This window comes from Oncorhynchus nerka, linkage group LG13 (assembly GCF_034236695.1).
Source record: "Oncorhynchus nerka isolate Pitt River linkage group LG13, Oner_Uvic_2.0, whole genome shotgun sequence".
NCBI lineage: Eukaryota > Metazoa > Chordata > Actinopteri > Salmoniformes > Salmonidae > Oncorhynchus > Oncorhynchus nerka.
The window spans coordinates 31,933,146-31,952,144 of record NC_088408.1 but is presented as its reverse complement, the minus strand read 5'-3'; the positions used below and the strand labels follow the sequence as shown (position 1 = coordinate 31,952,144).

Below are 18,999 nucleotides of genomic sequence, written 5' to 3'. Positions count from 1 at the left end.
TAGAGATTCTGGGTTTGAGTCCAGGCTCCGTCGCAACCGGCTGCGACCAGGAGACCCATGGGGCGGCGCACAATTGGCCCAGCGTCGTTCGGGTTAGGGGAGGGTTTGGCCAGCAGGGATGTCCTTGTCCCATCGCGCACTAGCGACTCCTGTGGCGGGCCGGGCGCATTGCATGCTGACATGGTCACCAGGTGTATGGTGTTTCCTCCGACACATTGGTGTGGCTGGCTTTCGGGTTAAGTGGGCGTTGTGTCAAGAAGTAGTACGGCTTGGTTGGGTTGTGTTTCGGAGGATGCACGGCTCTCTACCTTCTCCTCTCCCGAGTTTGTACGAGAGTTGCAGCGATGAGACAAGACTGTAACTACCAATTGGGGAGAAAAAGAGGTAAAAAAATAATAAGATCAACACCATGACCAGAGTAGTTTTAACACAAAATGGGGGTGTGACCATGTAGAGTAGCAGAGTGATTTTACTGTACATCCAGCCCCCCCCACACCTACTCCCTCCTCCCTGCATTCAGTTGACAGGCAGTTGATTCTTAGCTGTAATGGACGACTTGCCTCTCTCCCCCCAACATTCAGCAATTTATAGATTTTCCACTTGGGACAAAGCCCGGGGGCCTGAAGCAGGATGTTGCAATGTTCCCCCTCATTGTGACGACTGACTGAGCACTCACTGAGCAACAACACAGCCACCCACAACACAGCACTCACCCAGCTAGAGTCTAGACTCATCGAACAACAAACACAACTGGAATTCAGTCAAATCTCTGCTGCAGAATTTCCCAAATAGCTCTTTCCCCCAAGTTCCAATCAAATCACAGAATGATTTGGAGTTACTACTGTAAAACCATACAATGAGCTCCAAGTTAGACACCCATTACAGGTAGAGGCTCCCAGTTTTCAGCACAACTACATTATGTAAGCACCAGGAGTTGTTTGTACATTGCCTGAACATAGCTGAGGTGAGTTCAATAGAATTCAGGCCCTAGTCTAGTTCCCAGCCAGATCATACTCTAAAACACAGTGCCTCTCCCCGTGCAGCCCTACTTTCTATGTTTTCCCATGTCTCTCTGTCTCTATGGGAGGTCTCAGAGAGTTTCCATTAGACTCTACTGAAGAACATATATTATCAACATGACTAAATGGCATGGCATTAGGGCTGGCCCACACAGGATATTTGTCATTCCTTACAATGTGCAAAGATTGTTATCGGACGGTTCTATAAAACCCGCGGCTGAAATGTTCTTCAGGAGGAAACCATTTTGATTGCAAAACAAAAATCCTGTCTACATGACGATGAAGCCTACATGATGACAGCATCCAAGCTGTGTTTGTCTCTGTGTAGTTGTGAAGTGTGTTTGAGGTAATCAGCCATTTACTGTAAGAGCTACTCAGGTGACCAGTGAACCATGCTAGCGCTGTTTCAAACAAGCCTGCCACCTAGTGTTCAAGCTCAGAATGCATTCCACAGACTTCTTGAAAAAATGCCATGGCTCCATGAGACACAGTACTACAATGTTGCAACAACAACCTAGCAGGGTTGGGCATCTCCCTCCCTCCCTCCCTCCCTCCCTCTGCTTCTCTTAATATCATTCTCCTCTCTTCCCAGCCTGACTGACAGCTCCACAGTGTGCCCTACCCTCCAGCTGGTGGCCTGCGGGGTTGAATGCTGGGAAGGTGTGTGTGTGTTCTTCATTTGTGTCTGCATGCATTTGTGTGTGTGCATTCATGTGTGTGTATGTATGCCTGTCTATGCATCATGTCTGTCAGGGCTGTGGCCCAGCGTCTGTGTGCCTCCAGGGCCCACCCTGCAGGGAAGAGCATCTCACTATGGAAACCAACCTAAGGCTCCTCCAGCAGTCTGACTGATGACACACACAAACACTTGGCCATTGGCGTCAGCAGCCAGGAACACACGCACGGACGCACACACAGGTTCAACCCCCCCCCTTAGCCCTCCCCTTGTTTTCGAGTGTCCCTGGGTGGAGTAGTGTCCCTCAAACGGAGCAACTAGTGGTAGGGAGAGATAAATATGACATCACTAGATCACTCGGAAACAGCAGAAGCCGCCAAAGGAAATAATTGACAAAAAGCCTTGTGTTTTTCACAATGCCTGTCCTGGTAGCAGCAACAGCTTTTCTACTACTTCTATTTCTCATACAACAAATACAGACCAATCATATGAGCAACTAACTGCAAAACTTCAATATTCCCGTAATGTACCCATCCTCTGGCTGTAGTTCAATTTGGAGTAGTAATGTACCCATCCTCTGGCTGTAGTTCAATGTGGAGTAGTAATGTACCCATCCTCTGGCTGTAGTTCAATGTGGAGTAGTAATGTACCCATCCTCTGGCTGTAGTTCAATGTGGAGTAGTAATGTACCCATCCTCTGGCTGTAGTTCAATGTGGAGTAGTAATGTACCCATCCTCTGGCTGTAGTTCAATGTGAAGTGGTAATGTACCCATCCTCTGGCTGTAGTTCAATGTGGAGTAGTAATGTACCCATCCTCTGGCTGTAGTTCAATGTGGAGTAGTAATGTACCCATCCTCTGGCTGTAGTTCAATGTGGAGTAGTAATGTACCCATCCTCTGGCTGTAGTTCAATGTGAAGTAGTAATGTACCCATCCTCTGGCTGTAGTTCAATGTGAAGTAGTACTGAAGCAGGAATTTCATTCCATAATATATTTGACATGTTACAGTCGCATTTCCTCCACTCAGTCATTTTCTGCAATTCTTGGTGATTAATGAATAACCAGTGGAAGAAATTAAAGCCACTATTCTACTGTTCCTACATAGCTATGCATCCATAGGGAAGCAGGTTTTTTCATCCTCGACTACACAATGGGCAAGAAAAGAGTTAGCTACGTTACTTCAGCTGGAATTCAGGAGAAATATTTTTTGTCATGAACAGCAAGGCAAGCTTAAAAATGTACATTCAACTTGCAGTAAATGTTTCAGCTAGATTAGTTACATCCTCTGGCTTTCACAAGATGACAGGCTGGTTTGATTGTTTGCTCAGGAGTCCCTAAAACATTAAACAACACAAACTACAATTTATACAAATGTCAAAACGCACATATAACAAGCTAAATGTATAACTAGCTGGCTAATGTAGTAAATGAACTTTATGACAAAACACGCATAATAGTTTGTCTCCACATTAACACAAATATTAATCTTAAGTGTAAATGTTTTGCATGATTCATTATGAAGTTATAATTAATTACATTTGTTTCCATCATAGTATTTTTGTCAGCCATTATTCTAGAAGCAACTCTCCAGGGTTGGGTCACAGAGCTTCATGGGAGTTTTGGGAAACACTCGATAGGAAGTCTGCATCTTGATTTGCTTTGTGGAAGGGTCAACTAGAGGGCTGGAAAGGCACTTTGCCTTGCTCAAAGTTGAATTGGGACACCACTCGGACTCGATGGGGCTTGCGGGATCGCGCAAAATGGAGGGGGAGGGCCAAGGGGGAGGGGTATTGGGATTGAGCCACAGATGCATGCACACACATCTCCTCCTCCCTCTCCCCTCCATAATCTCTCTCTCTCCCTGTCTTCCCCCTCTCTTACTCTTCCCCTCCGACCAACCTGCCTTATCTCTATATTTCTCCCCCATTCTCTCTCTTCTCCAGCCTTCCTATCTAAATATAAAAAGCTTTCATTTAATGAAAAGTCTGCATTTTTGGACAAAGAAGCAGCAGTTATACTCAAAACAACCTTTTACTGAATTGCTGGGCAGCACTGCACAAACAAGGCAAAATATCCATACACAAGAGGTAAGAACATCAATACCCGTATCCTTAGCAAAAAGAAAATCAATCTCCAGGCCTGAACACCATTTCCCTCTCAAGTGGCTGGGTGGACTTGTTTAGCATACAAACTCCGACTTATGGAAACTAGTTAGGAGCTGTGAATGGCAGCTCACCAGTCAGCGTGTGTGTGTGTGTCTCAGGAAGCTGTTATTCAGGACCTAGGAGAGCTCCCAGAGAACACACAAACACACACACAAAGGCTCCCAGAGGTGAGGGTTTGTGAATGTGAACCACCTCCTATAGTTTGCTCTGTGGAGGTGATTATGACTTACCTACCTCCTATAGTCTGCACTGTGGAGGTGATTATGACTTACCTACCTCCTATAGTCTGTTCTGTGGAGGTGATTATGACCTAGCTACCTGCTATAGTCTGCTCTGTGGAGATGACTATGACCTAGCTACCTCCTATAGTCTGTTCTGTGGAGGTGATTATGACCTAGCTACCTCCTATAGTCTGCTCTGTGGAGGTGATTATGACCTGGCTACCTCCTATAGTCTGTTCTGTGGAGGTGATTATGACCTGACTACCTCCTATAGTCTGTTCTGTGGAGGTGATTATGACCTAGCTACCTCCTATAGTCTGTTCTGTGGAGGTGATTATGACCTAGCTACCTCCTATAGTCTGCTCTGTGGAGGTGATTAGGACCTGGCTACCTCCTATAGTCTGTTCTGTGGAGGTGATTATGACCTGGCTACCCGCTATAGTCTGTTCTGTGGAGGTGATTATTTTACATTTACATTTAAGTCATTTAGCAGACGCTCTTATCCAGAGCGACTTACGACCTGGCTACCAGCCCTGGGCCATTGGGATGCTCACTAACTGGATATTTCCACCCTTTTTCCATCCCGCAGCATGGCAGGCAACAGCCAGTAAACAAACAAACGCACACACACACACACACACACACACACACACACACACACACACACACACACCTCGAGAGGCCTCACCACCTGTGGAAAGGGGAGAAAACACTTCTGTCTTACAAATACTGTAGAAAGCTCTTCCGAGCACTACCAGGACAATACTATGACTCCCTACAGCTGAATACATCTGCCATCTCCAGTGAACACATTCTACAGATTCAATATCATTCCATAACACAGCATGAAGCACTACGGCACATGAAAACCCTAAAGACATGAATAGCTGTGGCAGTCTATGACTGGGTAGTATTTCTGAGTATGTGGGAGTGCTGCTGTCCCAGATTTGCAGCTGTAAGCTCATCCTGATCCCCGGAAGCATTTGCTGTGGAATCAGCAGCGCTGCGTGACCTCATGACCTTCGCCTCACTGACACCGCAGTGCATTAGGAGACCAAGCCTCCCAGGGAACAATGATGACAACAACAACCACACACACACACACACACACACACACACGATGGGCCGGCCTGTACATACTTGATATAGACCATATACCACAGTATCCGACTATGGAATAACTATTATTCTGTCAGAATTGGGGATATTTACCAGTTTAGTCCCATTTGTGAAGAGAACAGCGAGACAATAGGCATAGCTGAAATTATCCTCAAGCTATAATTTACTCTACTAGGGAACATAAGATTGTTCTGTCTTGTCTATGGCAGACGGCACCTAGTACAGATGTAGGATCTTAATTTGAGACAGTTTGCTCCAGCAGGAAAATAATCCTGCAGCAACAGGAAATGTAAATTATTATGTGGATTATAATGAATGGACATTTTTTGTAGGGGCTGATAGATTTTTTGTTAGGGCAAATCAAATCTGAAATGTCAAAGTGGAAATGACAAACTTTAGAAGCCTTTTTAAAACTCAGATACACGACAAGTTTGAATTTCATGCTGAGCAGGAAAATTCTCAGCAACAAAAGAGTGATCAAATGAAGATCCTACCTCTGAATGTGACATCCTTAACTGGTCTGTCCCAACAGATAGAGCCTTATCACCATGATAGGATTCTAGAAGGCTGAGAGTCATACATATATCACCTGACAGGCATCTGATTCAATCACTAGCTCTCTGGTTTTTATTGAGCTGTTATGATAGCATGGACCACACAGGATTGCAAGGTATCTCTCTCGCCACAGAACTGAATCAACAGATAGCAGTTAATGAGTTTGTTTGTGTACTGACTATAGGCAGGGCACAGCAACAGGACTCATGGAGCTAATAATTAACCAGTCAGAGTGTGTGTGTGTGTGTGTGTGTGTGTGTGTGTGTGTGTGTGTGTGTGTGTGTGTGTGTGTGTGTAGCTGCACATCGTGCATTGTAACAACATTAGCCCAAGCTAGACAATATTTTCACTCCAGAAGACAGACAGCATGTTTTTAGCTTTTTTGCATTTTAATTTAGTATAATTATTGTTCCTAGGGCATTGAGATAGCTGAGCAACTACAGCAATGTGTTTTTAATTAAAATAATTAGTCATTTAATTAGAAACCAGGCCGTCAAGGCTAATTTGAGTAGGATCTCTCTTAAGACCTTTCCCACAGTCACTAAATGCCAACTCCAAGACACACAGACACACAGACACAGACACACAGACAGACAGACAGACAGACAGACAGACAGACAGACAGACAGAGCTCTTCTACTGACATTAATATAATCAGCTTGATTACATTTTAACTCAGTTTTATATGATATAAATCTGATTGAAACTTAGCAGAGGGAATGTCAGAGTCTGGCAGCACGAGATGAATGGGGCCCGTATTGCTCTGACAGGAGAATGAAGTAAATGTCCTTTGTTTTTGCGGCCTCAGATAACGGCCCATATCAAACAACTGTCGGATATGTCTTTGTCAGAGCGAGGTGGGGTGCACCGTGCCAATTGGCAGCCAGAGATCAACCGAGAACAGGTCAATTAAACAGTTCTAATGAGTGATCACTCAGGATGTTCAGACTGACTGTCTGTCTGTGGGGGACACAGTGGGCCAGGGAGTCGCAAAATGTCAATATCATTACAAAGAACTCAAAGGGAGGACGGACAGACTTTGATCAAATCATTATTTTCCACTTCAGAGAAAGTGCAGAGGTTATATTAAGAAAGCGGAAGATTTGAACATGAAAAAGGAAGCTGAAGATTTGTGGGGATGGAGTATACGAATGGACAGCTAGCAGACGGACAGAAGGACGGACGGACAGACAATGCTTTTCAACATTCACAGTTCATTATCATTAAGTATGCACATATAAACATTATAGAAACTATACATCAAGCTGTAATATTCTAATAGCCTTTTGACACGATTCACCTAGAATCCCCCTGGAACGTCAGATAGATGGTATTTCACCTGAAGGGTAGAGCAGGGTGTTTGGTAACTAATCACATGACTGGTGGTTGGATGTAAATGTCTCTCCTACCACTACCTGAGGCTAAAGCTTTATGGGGTTGATAATGGTACTGTGTAGGCCTAGCGTGTGTGTGTGTGTGTGTGTGTGTGTGTGTGTGTGTGTGCGTGCGTGCGTGCGTGCGTGCGTGCGTGCGTGCGTTTAGTAGAATGTGAGTGAATAGAATAAAAGTATGAAAAAGTACAATATGACATTCATCATGAGTGTGTGTTTTAGTGTGTTATTGTGTGTGTTATTGTGTGCGTGTGTGTGGAACATTTCTACATCACTTAGTCCCCATCTTCCCGCTGAGTCCCTTCAGCTCAGCTCACTACGAAGGTCACTCCTATTGTCACACACCCATAGAAACAAACACACACACACTCCTGTTCCCTCTGAGTCCCTTCAGCCCCAACACGAAGGTCACTTCTATTACTGTTCAACCGTGTCACCGGGCAGGCATGAGCAGCACAGGCTGCTAGTGGAATACATTAGAGTGGCAACAAGGCAGTAAAGCTAATTTACGGTTCAGTGAAAATAAACGGCACCAGGAAGATGTGCTGTTCTCAACAAAGACTTTCATTCATTCAGAGTAAGTGGTTGTGAATCAATTTAATAGACACCATACTTTGTGAATTGAAAAAAGATCAAATAAAGTGTTTTTCAGTGAGAAAGCCTGAATGGAAAGTTCCCTTTCCCTTCTAACTCTCTCTCTCATCCTGGTGAGATGCTATTTCCATAACATAACATATTGTCGAGGGAGATAAAGCAGTGAAGAAGGCCCAGCAAAACCTTACATGCTGTCATCTCTGAAAACCAATTACACTTTGTGTTTGCCAAGGTCTTCTAAAGGACATTCTGACTAGCTTTGTTGTCAAAGCAAAGGCTCCTCATTCCTGTTTAAGGAGAGAAGAGAGAGAGAGGAGAGAGACACAGAGAGGGAGAGAGAGAGAACGATGGAGAGAGAGAGAGGAAGAGAAAGATGGAGAGAAGAGAGAGCGAGAGACAGAGAGAGAGGGAGAGAGACAGAGAGAACACCTACAGCTCAACTCTTGGCAGTAGTACTGTAGTCTACTTTATCATTGACCTCAACCCAGAGTCTCTCAGAGCATTCACAGTCAGCCCACTGACACCCCCATCAGACCACAGCAAAATCACAGTCTACTTGAACAGAGCAATACTCAATCATGAGGCATCAAAGCCAAAGGAACTGAGTAATATTAAGAAATGCTATAGATGGAAGGAATGTAGTGTGGAAACCTACCAAAAAACAATTAGGCAACAACAAATTCAATCCCTTTAGACAACTTTCTGGACTAAATGTAATAGTGTAAACTTGGCAGTAGAAAACCTGAACAGTATATTTGACCTCTCAGCTTCCCTATCAAATCTAAAAATGTCAAACAGAAAAACGAAAAAAATTAACAACAATGACAAATGGCTTGATGAAGGATGCAAAAACCTAAGAAAGAAATTGAGAAACCTGTCCAACCAAAAACATAGAGAAAACCTGAGTCTACGCCTTCACTATGGTGAATCACTAAAACAATACAGACATACACTACGGAAAACGAAGGAACAGCACGTCAAAAATCAGCTCAATGTAATTGAAGAATCAATACACTCTAACCCCTTCTGGGAAAATGTGAAAACACTAAACAAACAACACAAAGAGTTATCTATCCAAAATGGAGATGTATGGGTAAACCACTTCGCCAATCTGTTTGACCCTATAACAAAGAACAAACAGCAAAAACATATGCATGATAAAATACAAATCTTAGAATCAACTATTAAAGACTATCAGAACCCACTGGATTCTCCAATGACCTAGAATGAACTACAGGACAAAATACAAACCCTCAAACCCCAAAAGGCCTGTGGTGTTGATGGCATCATCAAAGAAATTATCAAATATACAGACAAAAAATTCCAATTGGCTATACTTAATCTCTTTAAAATCATCCTCAGCTCTGGCATCTTCCCCAATATTTGGAACCAAGGACTGATCACCCCAATCCACAAAAGTGGAGACAAATTTGACCCCAATAACTACCGTGGGATATGAGTCAACAGCAACCTTGGGAAAATCCTCTGGGTTATCATTAACAGCAAACTCTGAGCAAATGTCAAATTGGCTTTTTACCAAATTACCGAATGACAGACCACATATTCACCCTGCACACCCTAATTGATAAACAAACAAATCAAAACAAAAGCAAAGTCTGCTCATGCTTTGTTGAGTTCAAAAAAGCCTTTGACTCAATTTGGCATGAGGGTCTGCTATACAAATTGATGGAAAGTGGTGTTGGGGGAAAAACATACGACATTATAAAATCCATGTACACAAACAACAAGTGTGCAGTTAAAATTGACAAAAAAAAACAAATTTATTTCCACAGGGCAGTGGAGTGAGACAGGGATGCAGCTTAAGCCCCACCCTCTTCAACATATATATCAACGAATTGGCATGGACTCTAGAATAGTCTGCAACACTCAGCCTCACCGTACTAGAATCTATAGTCAAATGTCTACTGTTTGCTGATGATCTGGTGCTTCTGTCCCCAACTAAGGAGGGCCTACAGCAGCACCTAGATGTTCTGCACAGATTCGGCCAGACCTGGACCCTGACAGTAAATCTCAGTAAGACCAAAATAATGGTGTTCCAAAAAAGGTCCAGTCGCCAGGACCACAAATACAAATTCCATCTAGACACCGTTGCCCTAGAGCAAACAAAAAACTATACATACCTCGGCCTAAACATCAGCACCACAGGTAACTTCCACAAAGCTATGAACGAGCTGAGAGACAAGGCAAGAAGGGCCTTCTATGCCATCAAAAGGAACATCAAAGTCAACATACCAATTAGGATCTGTTTAAAAATACTTGAATCAGTCATAGAACCCATTGCCCTTTATGGTTGTGAGGTCTGGGGTCCGATCACCAACCAAGAATTCACAAAATGGGACAAACACCAAATTGAGACTCTGCATGCAGAATTCGGCAAAAATATCCTCTGTGTATAATGTAAAACACCAAACAATGCGTGCAGAGCAGAAATAGGCCGATACCCACTGAATATCAACATCCAGAAAAGAGATGTTAAATTCTACAATCACCTAAAAGGAAGTGAATCCCAAACCTTCCATAACAAAGCCATCACCTACAGAGAGATTAACCTGGAGAAGAGTCCTCTAAGCAAGCTGGTCCTGGGGCTCTGTTCACAAACACAAACAGACCCCACAGAGCCCCAAGGGCAGCAACACAATTAGACCCGTCCAAATAATGAGAAAACAAAAAGATAATTACTTAACCCATTGGAAAGAATTAACAAAAAAACAGAGTAAACTAGAATGCAACTTGGCCTTAACTATGTACAGACTCAGTGATGATACCCTTGCTATTGAGAAAGGTTACCATATGCCTTGAATTGAGAGAGAGAGAGAGAGAGAGAGAGAGAGAGAGAGAGAGAGAGAGAAAGAGAGCGGGAGTGCGAGAGAGAAAGAAAGAAAGAAAGCGGGAGTGCGAGAGCGAGAGAGAGGGAGAGCGAGAGAGAGAGAGGGAGAGCGAGAGAGAGCGAGAGCGAGAGAGAGCGCGAGAGAGAGCGCGAGAGAGAGCGCAAGAGAGAGAGAGAGTGAGAGAGCGAGAGAGAGAGACAGAGACAGAGAGAGTGGGAGAGAGAGAGAGAGAGAGGGTGCGAGAGAGAGAGAGAGAGAGCGGGAGAGAGAGCGAGGGTGCGAGAGAGAGAGCGGAAGAGAGAGCGAGAGAGAGAGAGCGGGCGAGAGAGCGAGACAGAATGACATTTGAAATGTCTATTTCTTTGAAACTTTTGAGAGTGTAATGTTTGCTGTTCATGTTTGATTGTTTATTTCACTTTAGTTTATTATCTAGTCCACTTGCTTTGACCATGTAAACATACGCTTCCCATGCCTAAAAAGCCCTTTGCATTGAGCTGAATTGAATTGAGAGGGAGTGCTAGAGAGAGTCAATAGGAGCCCGACGCTTCCTCTTAAACTCTGGTGGAGAGCTATCTGAAGTATGCGAGTTGTTTCCAGCCTTGGGTAGCAGCACAAACACATCTCACTGCTGTGTCCTCCTAACCGACTGACTCACAAGACATACTGAGAACTGTCATCACCACAGCCTATTATACACAGCAGAATAATGTAAATGATACTTGAATCACCTCTGTGCAGAGGAGTCCAACATTTACAAGCTACAGGTATCTATAGATATAGAAACATATGTATAGATATAGAAATATATGTATAGATATAGAAACATATGTATAGAGATAGAAACATATGTATAGATATAGAAATATATGTATAGATATAGAAACATATGTATAGATATAAACATATGTATAGATATAGAAACATATGTATAGATATAGAAACATGTGTATAGATATAGAAACATATGTATAGATATAGAAACATATGTATAGATATAGAAACATATGTATAGATATAGAAACATATGTATAGATATAGAAACATATGTATAGATATAGAAATATATGTATAGATATAGAAACATATGTATAGATATAGAAACATATGTATAGATATAGAAACATATGTATAGATATAGAAATATATGTATAGATATAGAAACATATGTATAGATATAGAAACATATGTATAGATAAAGAAACATATGTATAGATATAGAAACATATGTATAGATATAGAAACATGTGTATAGATATAGAAACTTATGTATAGATATAGAAACATATGTATAGATATAGAAACATGTGTATAGATATAGAAACATACAGTGGGGCAAAAAAGTATTTAGTCAGCCACCAATTGTGCAAGTTCTACCACTTAAAAAGATGAGAGAGGCCTGTAATTTTCATCATAGGTACACTTCAACTATGACAGATAAAATGAGAAAAGAAATCCAGAAAATCACATTGTAGGATTTTTAATGAATTTATTTGCAAATTATGGTGTAAAATAAGTATTTGGTCACCTACAAACAAGCAAGATTTCTGGCTTGCTTCTTACATGAGGAAAGAACTTTGATTCCCCTGCCCAGGCAAACACATTTCTCCTCAATGTCCCAAATCTGCCTGAACCTACATGGGAAACTAAACACAACACCGTCCCCTTGCTCTGACTAAACCCAGCCGTCTACAGTCACTGCTGTGGAAAAAAACACGGTGATGAGACAGTGTTGGCTCCAACGTCCTCTAACAGGGACACTGTAAATATCAACAGTGAAGCTATTCCAGGTGACATCTGCAGTCTAATGGTCTCTCTGTGCTTTGATTGGTGTAAATCATCTGTCTAAGCTGTGGGGCTGCTCTCCAGGACGGCTTAGATCCCTGCTGTAATTCTTAGACAGACGAACGGACTGGCCGGCAGGCAGGCAGACAGACAGACAGACAGGAGGACGAACGGAAAGACGGGCAGATAGACGGGCGAGCAGATAGACAGACGTACACAGACAAAACAGACAGACCGGCGGGCAGACAGACAGGCAGGCAGAGGATGACACAGCATTGTTTTGTTGGACGTGACGTGAGAAAGCTGAAAGCTGTGGCTTGGTGTGGGTGATGAGGCAGGCTTATGTAATGACGCTCAACACACAGAGGAGAGAGATAGATAGATAGATAGATAGATAGATAGATAGAGAGGGAAAGAGGGAGAAAAAAATAGGGAGAGAGAGAGAAAGAGAAAGAGAGAGAGAGAGAGAGAGAGAGAGAGAAAGAGAGAGAGGGGGGGATGACATAAGCAGTGAGTGGGAGAATCTAAACCCCAAGAGACAGAACAGATGATTTCTTCTCAAATCCATCTGTGTCCGAGATGAAACAGGGCTTATAGATGCTATACTGTAGATCTCATTCATTCACAACACACTTGCTCATATGGTCTCTACAACTCTCATAGAGTAGGAAACTAACTTACCCAGTCTCACTAACTGACCCAGATGGTCACACAGATAGTTTATTATAATACAGCCAACTGCACATATAAAGTATATCTTTGAGGTGCTTAATTCAGAGGGAACTTGTTTGAGTTTCGTCATACCAAAGACAGTCTTTAAAATGCATGTTGATAGTGTCTCTGGTATGTGGGTCTTTTTCTACTGTAACCACCAGGATTCATAGCAACAGTTAGAGTTCTGTGTGAATGCTGCATGTTCTGTGTGAATGCTGCGTGTTCTGTGTGATGCTTTGTGTTCTGTGTGAATGCTGCGTGCTCTGTGTGAATGCTGCGTGCTCTGTGTGAATGCTGCGTGCTCTGTGTGAATGCTGCGTGCTCTGTGTGAATGCTGTGTGTTCTGTGTGAATGATGTGTGTTCTGTGCGAATGCTGCGTGTTCTGTGCGAATGCTGCGTGTTCTGTGTGAATGCTGTGTGTTCTGTGTGAATGTTGCGTGTTCTGTGTGAATGCTGTGTGTTCTGTGTGAATGTTGCGTGTTCTGTGTGAATGCTGTGTGTTCTGTGTGAATGTTGCGTGTTCTGTGTGAATGTTGCGTGTTCTGTGTGAATGCTGTGTGTTCTGTGTGAATGTTGCGTGTTCTGTGTGAATGCTGTGTGTTCTGTGTGAATGCTCGCTGGCTAACTGAATAGAGTAGCGACAGGGAGGAATTTGAATGCTTTTTATGCTGTAAACCATCAGCACTTTCTGTGTTCCAGCCACCCCATGCGCTCTTAACACAGTGTCCTTTTACCCAGATACTGTTCCAGCTAATCTCTTTCAACTTTAGCCAGTTTTGCAACAGACAGGATCATAGTGGTAGTGGTGGTGGTGGTGATGGGGGGGGGGGGGGGGCAGAGTACTTTGTCACGGGGGGAGGGAGAACTATCCATGCAGTGCAAAAGTCCATACTTGTAGCTGGCCACATCAAAGTGATATGCCTATATAAAGTAGAGCGCAGACCACCGCGGAAATGCCGGGTTACATAACCACGAAAGAAACCAAAAGCTCCCTCAAATGTAGATTCCTTGCGATGTTGTCAGGAAACTTGGCCTCTTTAGAGAGGAACTGACCTGTCAGGGTGTCACCCTGACCCCAGAGTTTCCCCCCATTACTCTGTTTTCTTCCGCCACTTCCTTGTTTGAGACGTTCCATTAATAGGCAACTTTGCTCTTCCATTAAGAAGAAACGTTCGGTGTTGTATTTCTGACCCCTCTCCCTTTCAGCGCCCTGGCTGTAATTATGTATGAGGCAGAGGACACATTGCCTTTCAGAGACTCACACTTTTAGACACTAGTCGTGTCCAAATATCCATACTTGCGTTCTAAACAGTAGGCATTTGAGTTATATTGGAAAATAGAACGTCTTATGGTTTGGAAAATTGATTATGCTTTAAAATGCCAGGATGTTACTCATTTCGCCTTTTCATCTAGTAGAATTCGCTGCACACTTTTGAGGATGATAACCGTCTTCCCAGGCTCACGTGTGTTTGACAACAGCTGATAATGAGATAAGGAGACGCGCTGTACCAAATTAAACAAATGGCGAGAATCAACTCTACTGCGCATTTGATGGCGCATCCTCAGGATAGCCTAGTATGTTGCTATTTGTTGCTTACTGCGTTCATTTTTACTAAACAATACCTTCTAAATATGATTTAGTAGTAGGCTGCTATTAGACACTAATATCTACACTATTAGCCTACATTCTCCTCAGGAGCGTGTTGCTGCTTTAAACGACAAAAAGAAAATCGCCTTGTAAAAAGAAAACAGAAAAGACAAGAGCACGTTAGTCTCATGAACTCTCCCTGTCAACCGCAATCTGGCTTCACTGTCATCTGCAATGCCACGTCAGTCAGTCCCCATCGACCTGGTTATGAATCATACTGCGACTCCTTCGCTGTACCTTGACATTTCCAAGCTGACGATCAATACTATTGATTGAGAAAAGACCCTGGGTAGAGAGGGACCAGAGGAATAGGTATGAGGCACACAAATGGAACCAGGGACTCCATCCAATTTAGTATTAGTCTTGGAGGTGCAAATCTCTGGTTTAAATATCCTTAAGCTCTAAAAATGTCTGTCTAACCCCTGGTCCTGGAAACAGTCTGGAGACTCAACTGAGAGGACACTTAGAGGTAAATCAAGTCGTTGGAACTTGGAACCGAGGGGGCCAATAATGACACTCCAAATTCCATTGCAGTCCACTGGGGCTTTAGGACTGACTGATTTTCCACTCCCAGTCCCCAGACAGACTGAACTATTATTAGAGACAGGCTAATAGCTAACACTATGCAGCTATAAATAGTCATGATTCATCACCCAGGGATTTTCATCAAAGTAATCTTATCACATAGCCTGTTAAATTGATTCTGGCTCGGGTGCAAACAGAAACTATGCTTCACACAAATAAATTTGACGGCGAGGCAAATCAGGGAGAAAAACCGAGAGGGAAACATCCAGGTGCTGTTGGACTGACTTCACCCTGGTAGATCAGTCAGTAGAAGCAGAGGCCCTGGGTAATGATGCCTCACTGGCAGACTGGTGTTAAGGTTCATTAGCGCTCATTATAGAGGGAAATGGAATGCTTAAAGTGGTTGTCATGGCAACGTGTATGTTTTACGTATATTACCGTCACTCAAGTCATGTCAGTCGAATGCATCCTCCTCTTCCTCCCTCCCTCCACTCCTTAGACCTAATATCCTGCCCTTTCCTCTCCTCTCCCTTCATTGCTTTTCTTCCTCCCATTATCCACTCTAAGAGACAGCCCATCCTATCCCATACCATCCCAACCCAGTCTAGTCCAGTCCCAAGAGGCCAGTCCAGTCGTTTCCAGGCGTGTGTATGTCAGTACGTGTGACTGGTGATGGATCACCTTTAGCCTGCCGCTGTCCTGGAGGAATGGCTTCTGTATGCAGCTGTCGCACAGCGTGAGGATCAAAGCAGTGGTGTGGCCGACCAGCTAATGTCTCTTCTCTGACTGACGCAGGCTGGAGCTGGGGCTGGTGCCGGGTATGATGCTGCTGGGTTTGGGGCTGGAGCAGGGGGCTGGGTATGAGGCTGCTGGGTTTGGGGCTGGTGCCGGGTATGATGCTGCTGGATTTGGGGCTGGAGCAGGGGGCTGGGTATGAGGCTGCTGGGTTTGGGGCTGGTGCCGGGTATGATGCTGCTGGGTTTGGGGCTGGAGCAGGGGGCTGGGTGTGAGGCTGCTGGGTTTGGGGCTGGTGCCGGGTATGAGGCTGCTGGGGTTGGGGCTGGAGCTGGTGCCGGGTATGAGGCTACTGGGGTTGGGGCTGGTGCCGGGTATGAGGCTGCTGGGGTTGGGGCTGGAGCAGGGGGCTGGGTATGAGGCTGCAGGGTTTGGGGCTGAGATGGGGTTGAAGTTGGAGATGGGGTTGGGGCAGAGGATGGAGCTGCATTTGGGGCTTGGGCTGGGACGTGGCAGGGTATGAGGATGGAGCTGGTGTTGGGGCTTGGACGGGGTTGGGTAAGAGGATGGAGCTGGTGTTGGGGCTTGAGCTGGGAAGGGGCAGGGTAAGAGGATGGAGCTGGTGTTGGGGCTTGGTAAGAGGATGGAGCTGGTGTTGGGGCTTGAGCTGGGACGGGGCTGGGTAAGAGGATGGAGCTGGGGCTGGGTAAGAGGATGGAGCTGGTGTTGGGGCTTGAGCTTGGACGGGGCAGGGTAAGAGGATGGAGCTGGTGTTGGGGCTTGGACGGGGCAGGGTAAGAGGATGGAGCTGGTGTTGGGGCTTGGACGGGGCAGGGTAAGAGGATGGAGCTGGTGTTGGGGCTTGGACGGGGCAGGGTAAGAGGATGGAGCTGGTGTTGGGGCTTGGACGGGGCAGGGTAAGAGGATGGAGCTGGTGTTGGGGCTTGGACGGGGCAGGGTAAGAGGATGGAGCTGGTGTTGGGGCTGGAAATGGGACTGTTCACTGGGACAGAAAGACCTGACTAGCACAGTTCCTCTGCACAGTACCTCTGTTCACATGACCTCTGCTCCAGAGAGGGTACAGAAGAGCAATGCTCCCCAGCACACACAGACCACAACAGGACACAGTGAAGAAAAGAGAAAGCCTCAGGAAGTATGTCCACATTCAGTAGAAAAGCAGAGGGAGTGGACTGGACTCACTCTCTTAGTCTTTTTTATTTTCATCTCACAAACGTCAAGAAAAACGTCTGTTGATGTACGAGGGAGAGCCGAGGTGAAGGCCTCGAATCTGTGTTGACACCAGGGCTCTAAATTTAAAAAAGTTAGGACCACAACATAACATTTCGGAACACCAGAAAGTTTTTCTTTAAATCGATTGATACCAGTCAAAAGTTTTATTTTTTATTTTTTACTATTTTCTACATTGTAGAATAATAGTGAAGACATCAAAACTATGAAATAACACATATGTAATCATGTCGTAACCAAAAACGTGTTAAACAAATCAACAAATATATTTTATATTTAAGATTCTTCAAAGTAGCCACCCTTTGCCTTGATGACAGCTTTACACACGCTTGGCATTCATTTGTTTAACACTTTTTTTTTGTTACGACATGATTCCATATGTGTTATTTAATAGTTTATGTCTTCCCTATTATTCTACAATGTAGAAAATAGTCACTTTTGACTGGTACTGTATAATCTATATTGGAGCCTATATGTATTCTAGCTACTTCTGAAGCACATGTTGTGCCCTAGAAACTAATGTAACCCTTTAAATACATGTGTTTTTTATACCAAGCTAAAATGATACAAATAACTGTCATTGAACTTACAAAGTCATGCGTGGAATGTTAGGTGTCTGCATTGTGGAAAAGCACTATATTGAGATGCATTACATTGAAATTTGTACACTGTCTCTTTAAGAACATCATGTTCGTGAGTGATGACATGCAAGAGATCAGTCATTCATTCATTGCTATGATCAGTGATCTCCTGAAGATGATATCCCTTTCCTTTCTCTCTGTGCCCCCAGATATTCAGATGTAGTCTACTAGCAAAGTCACCAGGTTGTTCGTTAGCTAGCTAATGAAGTAACATGACGGAACAAGGTGTAAACAAATGGTCCGCGAGAAGTTTTAGAACGACCCGCGACATGGTTTCTGAATGTGAAATGCGGCCCGCCAATCCGCCATAGGAAGATCATTTTTTAGATGTGTGTCATGTCTTGTAAACTTTTGGGGTTAGAAATAAGCCGTTAGATTCGCTGCGGTACAACCATGATGGTAACGAATATGCACTCGCTTTTTACTCTAGTGCACTCAGAAACAACGGTAGAGCGAATCATTTACAACGACATTAAATTGGGGTGGGGAACACTGCTTGTGTTTCCAGGTCGCACAGCTAAATATTTAGGAGCATATGCAACCAAAATGGTCACACTTTAGAGCCCTTGTTGACACTCAGACGACAATGACCCTTGACCTCTGAGATGCTGAGATTCAGAGCACCAGATAGAACTTCCAACAAGTTATATGGCCCTGTGGACATCTATTAGGACTCCTCAGCCACATATCAAAACCACTGCCTGCCATGATAGCAGTCAAAATAATGTATAACTAGAGGTACAGTGGATGACCAGCTTTTGATCTCAGAATGGCAGCTTTTGATCTCAACTTCAGCTGGATTTTTTCATTGATTTTATTTAACCTTTATTTAACTAGGCAAGTCAGTTAAGAACAAATTATTATTTACAATGACGGCCTTCACCGGCCAAACCCAGACGACGCTGGGCCAATTGTGCGCCGTCTTATGGGACTCCCAATCACAGCTGGTTGTGATACAGCCTGGAATCGAAGCAGGGTGTCTGTAGTGACGCCTCTAGCACTGAGACGCAGTGCCTTAGACCGCTGCGCCACTCGGGGTAAACTGGATGACAAAACAGGCCTGACAGGCCAACCCTGGGTAATGGTGGATTATGAGGACAGCGTTGAGTACGAAGA

The 18,999-nt window shown here is 44.1% G+C and overlaps 1 protein-coding gene across 1 annotated transcript in view; it reads right to left on the bottom strand.

The window, feature by feature from the left end:
• rcan2 (regulator of calcineurin 2) overlaps positions 1 to 18,999 on the bottom strand; it is a 117,802-nt gene that overhangs the window by 91,677 nt on the left and 7,126 nt on the right. The gene's annotated exons all lie outside the window — the stretch shown is intronic.